The sequence below is a fragment of the Camelus ferus genome, chromosome 12, assembly GCF_009834535.1.
Source record: "Camelus ferus isolate YT-003-E chromosome 12, BCGSAC_Cfer_1.0, whole genome shotgun sequence".
NCBI classification, from domain to species: domain Eukaryota; kingdom Metazoa; phylum Chordata; class Mammalia; order Artiodactyla; family Camelidae; genus Camelus; species Camelus ferus.
In genome coordinates, this window is record NC_045707.1 from 54569524 (window position 1) to 54577512 (window position 7989).

Here is a 7989-nt window from a genome sequence, read left to right on the forward strand (position 1 = left end):
AGGTCTCCGCCCTTCTATTCACAGAGTAATTCCAATGCAGGAATCGTGAGATGAAAGAGAATTTCAAACAGCTTCTAATGCCCCCATGTGGCAGATGAGGAAACTAGGGCCATGGAGATTAAAGTGAAACGAACAAGGTCTCTCCTTTCTGCTTTTTTCATTCAGTCAGTTCTTCAGCTGTTCACTCATTTATTTACCCTTTCTTTTAGGATCTATTCACCAAGAATCTGCTTATTCTCAGTACTAAGACCAGCACCATATTGTACTTAGGATGTAAACTAGTCATTTTTCCCCCATTTTCTCTTCTTTGTCTGGGAGACTCGTTACTTGTTTTTTCCCAGACAGTATAATATTTAATCAATAAATGGTAGTAGGAAGTATCCTTTTCTGGACTCCAAAATTTGAGGCTATTTGCTGCTATTTCTGTAAACTCTGGCCTGAACCTGCACCTAGATATGACATAGCCAAAGATCGTCTATCTTCCAGTGGGAAGCAGTCCGGGGAGATGACAGGGGGACTCAGTGTTAGAGTGGAATGCAAGGAGAAGGGAGCAAACGTACCACTCCTTTTAGGTGTTAGAGTCGTAATGAGGAAGCTAGTATCTTGATGAAACAACGTCTTAGGGTGTAATTTTATGAAAGTATATTTGTATTTCCTTGTGTTTGTGTTTATGTGCATTATTTAAGGCAGAATTTTTTTTTTTTAGTGAATGTTCAAATGGGTACATGATTCCAGAATGTCTAAGATCAAGACATAGGTGCTTCTTAACTATAATTATGCTTTTGAGTCACTTGTGACCTTTTAAAAGATATATTTCTAACTTACTGAATCTGAATACTTTTGGGATTGGTTGCAGGATGTGAGTATGTTTTAAAAAACTTATTCTAATATGCATTCTTGTTAGGAACCATGGATATTAAGAAGATGAAGAGAAAAAGAAAATATGAATTCTAGTCATCTTCAATCAATAAAACAAAGGTGCAATAATGGTGATAACTGGGAAGAAACATAGTTTGGGTAGATAAAAGTTGGAATTCAAAAATTTTAAAATTCTTTGAAAGGTAAAATATCTTTCTCCTTTTAAGTTTTTTCCTGGTAGCTGTGTTTTCTGAACACTCCCCAAAGACATTCATATCTATGTCAATTGAATATGAATAAAATCAATACCAATTACAGCAATTACATAGATTTTTCCATACGTTTGTGTTACAGTTTTTTGAGACAAAGTTCTCACAAAAAGGGAAAAATGATAAAACTCTAGAAAACTATTGAAAATTCAAACACGTCCCATAAAGTATTCATTACTGAGCATAGCGTATTTTTACCTTCATAACTTAGGACTGATATAAAATGTTTCATATATTATTTTGCCTCAAATGACTGACTCCAAAATTGGCTGATCTTTCGGTTATCCTAATATATATTCCCATCTAAAACATTGCCTTAAGAATGCCTATTATGTGGAGGTAAAAAGAGAAAAGGGACTGGGACGTTATCTCGTCCTAAATTCTTTGGATTCTACTATTACTTTAACACATCATAGTCCTTCCCAGCACCACCATCAAAACACACACACACACCACCACCACCACAAACAACAACAACAACAAAAAACACCTGATTTATATGAACAGCAAAAGAAACATGCCCTGTGGTGTCAATGAAATACTCTATTTGGTGCCACATGAGTAAAAGAAACCATGCCTTATAAATTAATGATGATATTCCAGCTGCTCTTCCTTTTCTGTTTATTGCCTTTTCAGAAGATGTTTAGTTGCACAAGAAGGAAAATGACGGTTCTTTAGAAGAGATTGACATTTATATTTCTGAGAATACGATTTTCCCAGGAACAAGCCATTAAAAGAATTGCAACAGTATGTCATTTCACTGTTCTTTAAAGAAATGCTTATAAAAAGCAAAAAAGCAGAACACAATACCCTAGTGCACCACAGTCTGAAAAAATTGAGTAAATTTTAAAAATTTCAAGCATATTAGCAATGTGGCATTGGTTTGATCTGCCATCATTGGCATTTACCCACATTATTGACGAGGTCAACAGAATTCATGGATGCAGATGCCTGGCTTACATTCACTCCCCCAGAACACTGTCTCTTTTGTCAGGAATATGCCTTTCCCCACCTTCATTTTAAAGCTTCGCTCTAATTTGAATAAATATTGAAAGGACTAGTATGGGATCATTTGAGGTCAGTTATATCAATATCTGTTAGGATCCAACAAAGAAGATCTCTTCTCTGAGCAAGAGGGGATCTGGATGGACGAATGTCTCTGCTAAGCAAATCAAACAGAAGTTTATTCACTATATGCTTTCTGAATACACTTTTGTGTAGAATCATTTCTATCTGGCTCTTCTGTAAACAATCCCATGAGATTTAATCATCCCAATCCTTTTTTCTGAGTTACTGTATGAAGTAATGAAATATCGATATAGACAACCTAACAACCAACGCACCAGGCCTTCTAGATAGGAACATTTATTCCCCACTTCTTTAGCCAAGTGAGGTTGCTGATAAGCTGTGTCTAGGACGTAGATTCAGAGAATAAATCTCATTATTTACATAGTATACATTTTATTATCATGATATGAAATGTATTATCTATTTTATTTTTACTTTTCAACTCATACTCATAACTTATCTCCGTTAAACAGACAGCACTTTCTCATCCAAAACTCTTGTCACTTTTCTTTTTTTGCCACCTTTCCCTAAGATATTTACAGTCAAACAAATCCCAACCCCAACAAGTAGAGGAAGCTACCTTCCTGTTGAACTTTACAGATGAATTTCAACAGCAAAACAACACACACGTTTGTCATCACTTTGTGGTGTTCTTTTAGAATATCTTTCTGTATACTTTTAAAAATGTAGCAGTTCATATCCTAAACTTGAATTTTTCAAAGTCTTTAATTTTTTACACTTCCAACTTTTTTAAATAGGGCTTTTAAAGCTGGTTCTCTATTTTCAGGCAGATGAGTGAGCATCACACTTCTAGGAGCGAGCATCAGCAATGTCACCTTTTTTAGTATTCTCATTACAAAGGTAAACTTTATAATGCAGATAGTGATGACAAGCACTATTTCAGAGATTTTGCCTTGATTTTGTCAGCATTAAATGAAAAAGTTCTATATATTTCACACAGAGTTTGCTTCAAACGCTTTCAAAAGTTGTATATGATTAAGCCATATGCATTTCTTTATTATGATCAAATAATTTCAGGTCATGTCAAGGCCATAAGGGATATTTTGGGGATAGAGAGAAAATATTTTTGTCACTAGAATGACCTTATTTATAAATGAAAATAATGATGGTAACTATTTGACAATAGCCTGAATAAAATTCTAAATCTGTCTTTACATCATTGTCCTAGTCATCCGAGGGGAAAGTAATTCATATGTGAATGAGTCTTTGTCTTTCAATAGAAAAAAAATATTGCCTGTGTAATATCATTAAAGAAAGGCAAAACAGTCAGTTATGGTCTATTCAGAAAAAACAGGGAGCTATTTCCCGCAGAAGAGCCTCCTGGTGCTCACTAGACAGAGCAGCGGGCTGTGGGACTCTGCGTCTCTCTCCCACACTGAGACATCCTTCACTGGCCAGCCAGGCACGGCAGCCGCACCTGCTCTAATTGATTAACTCTCGTGGCTGACCCGGAGCCTTGTACAGCCCAGGTTTCAGGTTTTCCAGCTGGTTTCACACAGTGGAAATACTAGGAGGTGTCAGCTTAGAATGCAGCCCTCAAAGCAGCCCTATCTCAAAAAGCACAAAGGAACTAATTGGGAGAGGATTATTGCTTAGCATAACCTACGGAAATTTTAGAATGGGAGCTCCCGCACATTACTGGTATGTTTTAAGGCAATAAGGATTTGAGAATCTAGAGCCTCGGCTATTGAAAATTCGAGTCCAAACTTCTGATGCAGGGAAATGTAATCACTTCAGTTAAGAGCTCCAATATTGAGGTCCGGGCGGCTAGGCTACAGAGAACCCACCTGCTGTATCCTTACTCTTTACTAATACCACTCAGGCTGACTGTTCCTAGGTCTTACCTGGATAGCCCAAAGCTTCATGCCAACCATTTCCCTCGTCTCTTTCCCCTCTCGTTGCCCATTTCGGGCTGCAGTGTTCCACTCTTTTCTCTCCTCTTCTCCTTAATACATATCCATTAGTCAAGGGATAAATGACTAATAAGAGTTTTGACTTTAGCTCCACTCTCTGCGGCAGCTACCATTTGATAAAGAGAGAGTGTTGTGGTCTTAAATCAGTTCCACCTTTAACCCACAGAGCCCTACTGTGTGGATAGGGTCTCTGCTCTTTTCTACCCTCCTTTTTATTCAACTAAAGCAGCTTCGTTTTCTTCTGTTTTTAGGTTTGGTAATATTTCATAAAAAATGAATTCTAAGTTTACAAGAAGCTATATGCAAATGTTCTCATTTTATATATATAAAAGAAGACTTTGGTCCTAGAGTTTGATTTACTCTTTTTTTCATATGAGCTCTGCCACTTAATACTGTGTAACCCTAGATAATTTATCAATAATCTGAGCCTCAGTTTCCTTACCTGGGAAGTGGGACTAATAACATATAGAGTTCTTATGAGAATTAAAGAAGATAGAAGAGAAAATGCTCAGCACGGTTACTGGCACATATTAAGTGGTCATTATATTCAAGCATTTTCCAAAAGCTAAAAATGATTCTTTACAAGCTTGAGGCTTTCCAGAATTTGTAAAAATCAAACCACATATAAGTACTTCCTATTTTTCTTATGTGTAAGACTAGTCTTGAGATGCCAACACAAATTAAGCCTCTTGATTTAGAAACAGCCAAGACATCATACACTTCTGTTCTATTCCAAATATATTTCCTAAGCCCACATCACATGCAAATTACAGCCAAATTAGAGAAGCCAAATACGTTATGAGAGCCAACCAATGAATGAAGAGCTGAAGGAAGATGCCGCAGCTCAAAAGTCAAGAGTCAGGGGCCCAGGGAAGAAATGGAAACCAAGAAACAAAGGAGAGAATGAGGCCTGAGGGACCAGAACTTTGCTGTGGACAGGGATACCCCAAATCTCCTTCATATGGCGGTAGCAGTGCTTTGGGGTTTTAGCTTAGAGGAACCAGATCAGCATAGACCCTCCTTGCCCTCTATAAGCTTAGATAGTAGGTACATACATGGAAAGCAAAGTGGACAGTGTATGGTGATAAACTCAGATCCTTCAAGTTAAACAAATCTGAATATCTAGAGAGCAGGAGGGAATGTTGAAAATTGGGCTGCATGTCTATAAATTTATTCAAAATGATTGTTAAAAAATTAAGAAACACATGTGCTAATGAAATAACACATGTCTAAGGGCAAGATTCTGTTAACAGGCTGCCAGTTTACAACCAAATCCACATACAATGTCTCATTTGTTTTTACTATTATCATGACATCCATATAAAATCTTGGGAATCACCTGGCTAGGGAGTATTTCTTTATGCATTATTATCTTGACAGGCACATGAGAAGACACTAGACTTAACTTTTGAAGCTTTTTGGGTGTTTAGACAATTGAATTTACCTAAAAACATACCTGTATAGAAAATTCAGGGAGAGGAAAATATGTAAACATGTCTTGCAAAATATCACGATGGCCTTTTCTCCTAAGTCAACTGCCTGTCACTTGGTGAATTCTGTAGTGCCCCTGGTGTGAAGGTCTAAGGGCAGAACTAGGACGGATGGGACATCACTTTTCTAGACTGCCTTAACAAAAGCTCACAGACTGAGTGGCTTAAAACAACAGAAATCTATTCTCTCATAGTTCTGAAAGCTAGAAGTCTGAACTCAAGCCATGCTCTCTCTGAAGGTTTTAGAGGAGGGTCTGTTCTATGACTTTTTCTTCATTCTGGTGGTGGACAATCCATGGTGTTTCCTGACTCAAAGATGCCTCACTCCAATTTCTGCCTTCATCATCACATGGTGTTCTCTCTGCACGTGCCTGTGTTTCTTCTCTCTTTACAAGGAGAGCAGTCTTACTGGGTTAGGGTCCACCCTGATCCGGTATGACTTCATCTTAACTTAATCTGATCTGCAAAAACCCTATTTCCAAATGAAGTCATGTTCATAGGTACCAGGGGTCAGGACTTCCACATCCTTTTGGAGAACACAATTCAGCCCACAACAAAGGAGGCTGAAGCCATGTTCATTTATGTTCAACTTCCCTGGTGAAATATAAATCTAATGCTGCTAAGAATAATAACAATATAGACTGTACTGTTTTCCTCCATTTCTAGAGGAAAAAAAGCAGGTAAGTGGAGCATTTAAAAGTATAATTCTGCTCTGATTATTCTCTTTAAAATCTTTCTAAGGCTCTGTTTCCCTCAGGGTCAAGTTCAAACTGCTTAAGATGGCAGACCTGATTCTTCACAATAAGTCTCCGCCTTACCTCTGACTCACCTTTTTCCTAGCACATTCTACACCCCAGTCACAGGCAATTGCCATATTTATACTTCCTTGGATGTTCTGAATTCCTTCTAAACTGCTTCTCTCTACATACTGTTCTGTGTGTCCAGATTGCTCTCCATTCCTCCCCATTTTCCCCTTTATCTTTGCCTGGAATCAACACATCTTTCAGTCCTCAGTTTAGAAGGTATTGTCCTTTGTGGAGCTGTTTGCCCTGATGATGTGCTCTGTTACCCTTGGAAGAGCATCATCACAATACATTCAAATTCTGTTTTCCACCTTTGCTTATGCACTCCCAAAGGTTAGATGTTTTGTTTTATTCAGAATTGTATTTCCAGGACTTACACAGTGCTTGGCACGGAATAGACATGCCGCTTTTTCTTCTTAATCTCCTCCACCCCCTCCTTCTCCTTCTCCTTTTTTTTTTTTTTTTTTTTTAAAGGAAGGAGGACTAGGCAAAAAGGAGATGTGGAAGGAGGAAAAAGCACTAGAGGAGAATAAACAAGGCCATATCTGAACCCTCACACTCTTATTAAAATAGAGTCAAACTAGTCTACCCATTCCATTTGCTAAAACTCATTAAAATGATCCAACTAGCAACAAGCTGACAATTTCTGGGTTTCTTTCAGGGATCAGGGATCAATGTATCAGATCTTTTTGTAAATTATCTTGATTGTAGAAACCAGTAAGGTTTTGGAGTTAAAAACAGGGAACCAGTTTGCCTGTGTTCATATATCAGGTCTGTTTCTTAGTATCCAAGTGACTAAGTAATTCACATACTTCTCTATGCCTCCTTTTCCTCATCTGTAAATTAGAGATGGTAACAGTACCTAACCCATAAAGTTGATGTGAAAATACTGCGAGTTAATATATGTAGAATGCTCTGTACCTAGACTAACTCATATCAAATAGGATGTGTGACATAGTGTTGGCTATTATTTTCAACATTTTCTTATTGTATCCAGTTTTGTCATCTAGATTAACCAGACATTTTAACCAGCAGTATTTTAAATATTAAAATGAGTATTTTTATCCACCTTCAAAATTAAATGGTCAACTATTATATTTCAGTTTTTCATTAAATATACTATTATAATTCTGATACAAACAAAGGAGACTATGAGAGAAGGGAATTTCTAGAAATTCTATATTGATTAGAATAAGGAGGAAATTATACAAATAAAAAATTTAAGTGTTGTTTTGTGAACTGAATCATATTTCAAAAATCTTAATAACATTTCTCTCCATTTCAAAAGAGACGTGTAAAATCACTGAATGTCATTTAAGTATCTTCCATAAGAGGGCAGTAGTGTATTTCCGTATCAGTAGAAGGTTTTCCACTATTTTCATTCACATTTTGTCCAAGTAAATTGACAGTAATAATTGGTGCTTTGGAAGAAGGTGTATGCTTATGTTAAAATCTTGTTTTTATGACTTAATGCTTTATTTTTTACAACTCTATTACCATGTAACTTTAAAAGAAAATGTATTTTTATAGAAATAAAATCTTTATAAAAATATAGAAAGACCAACAT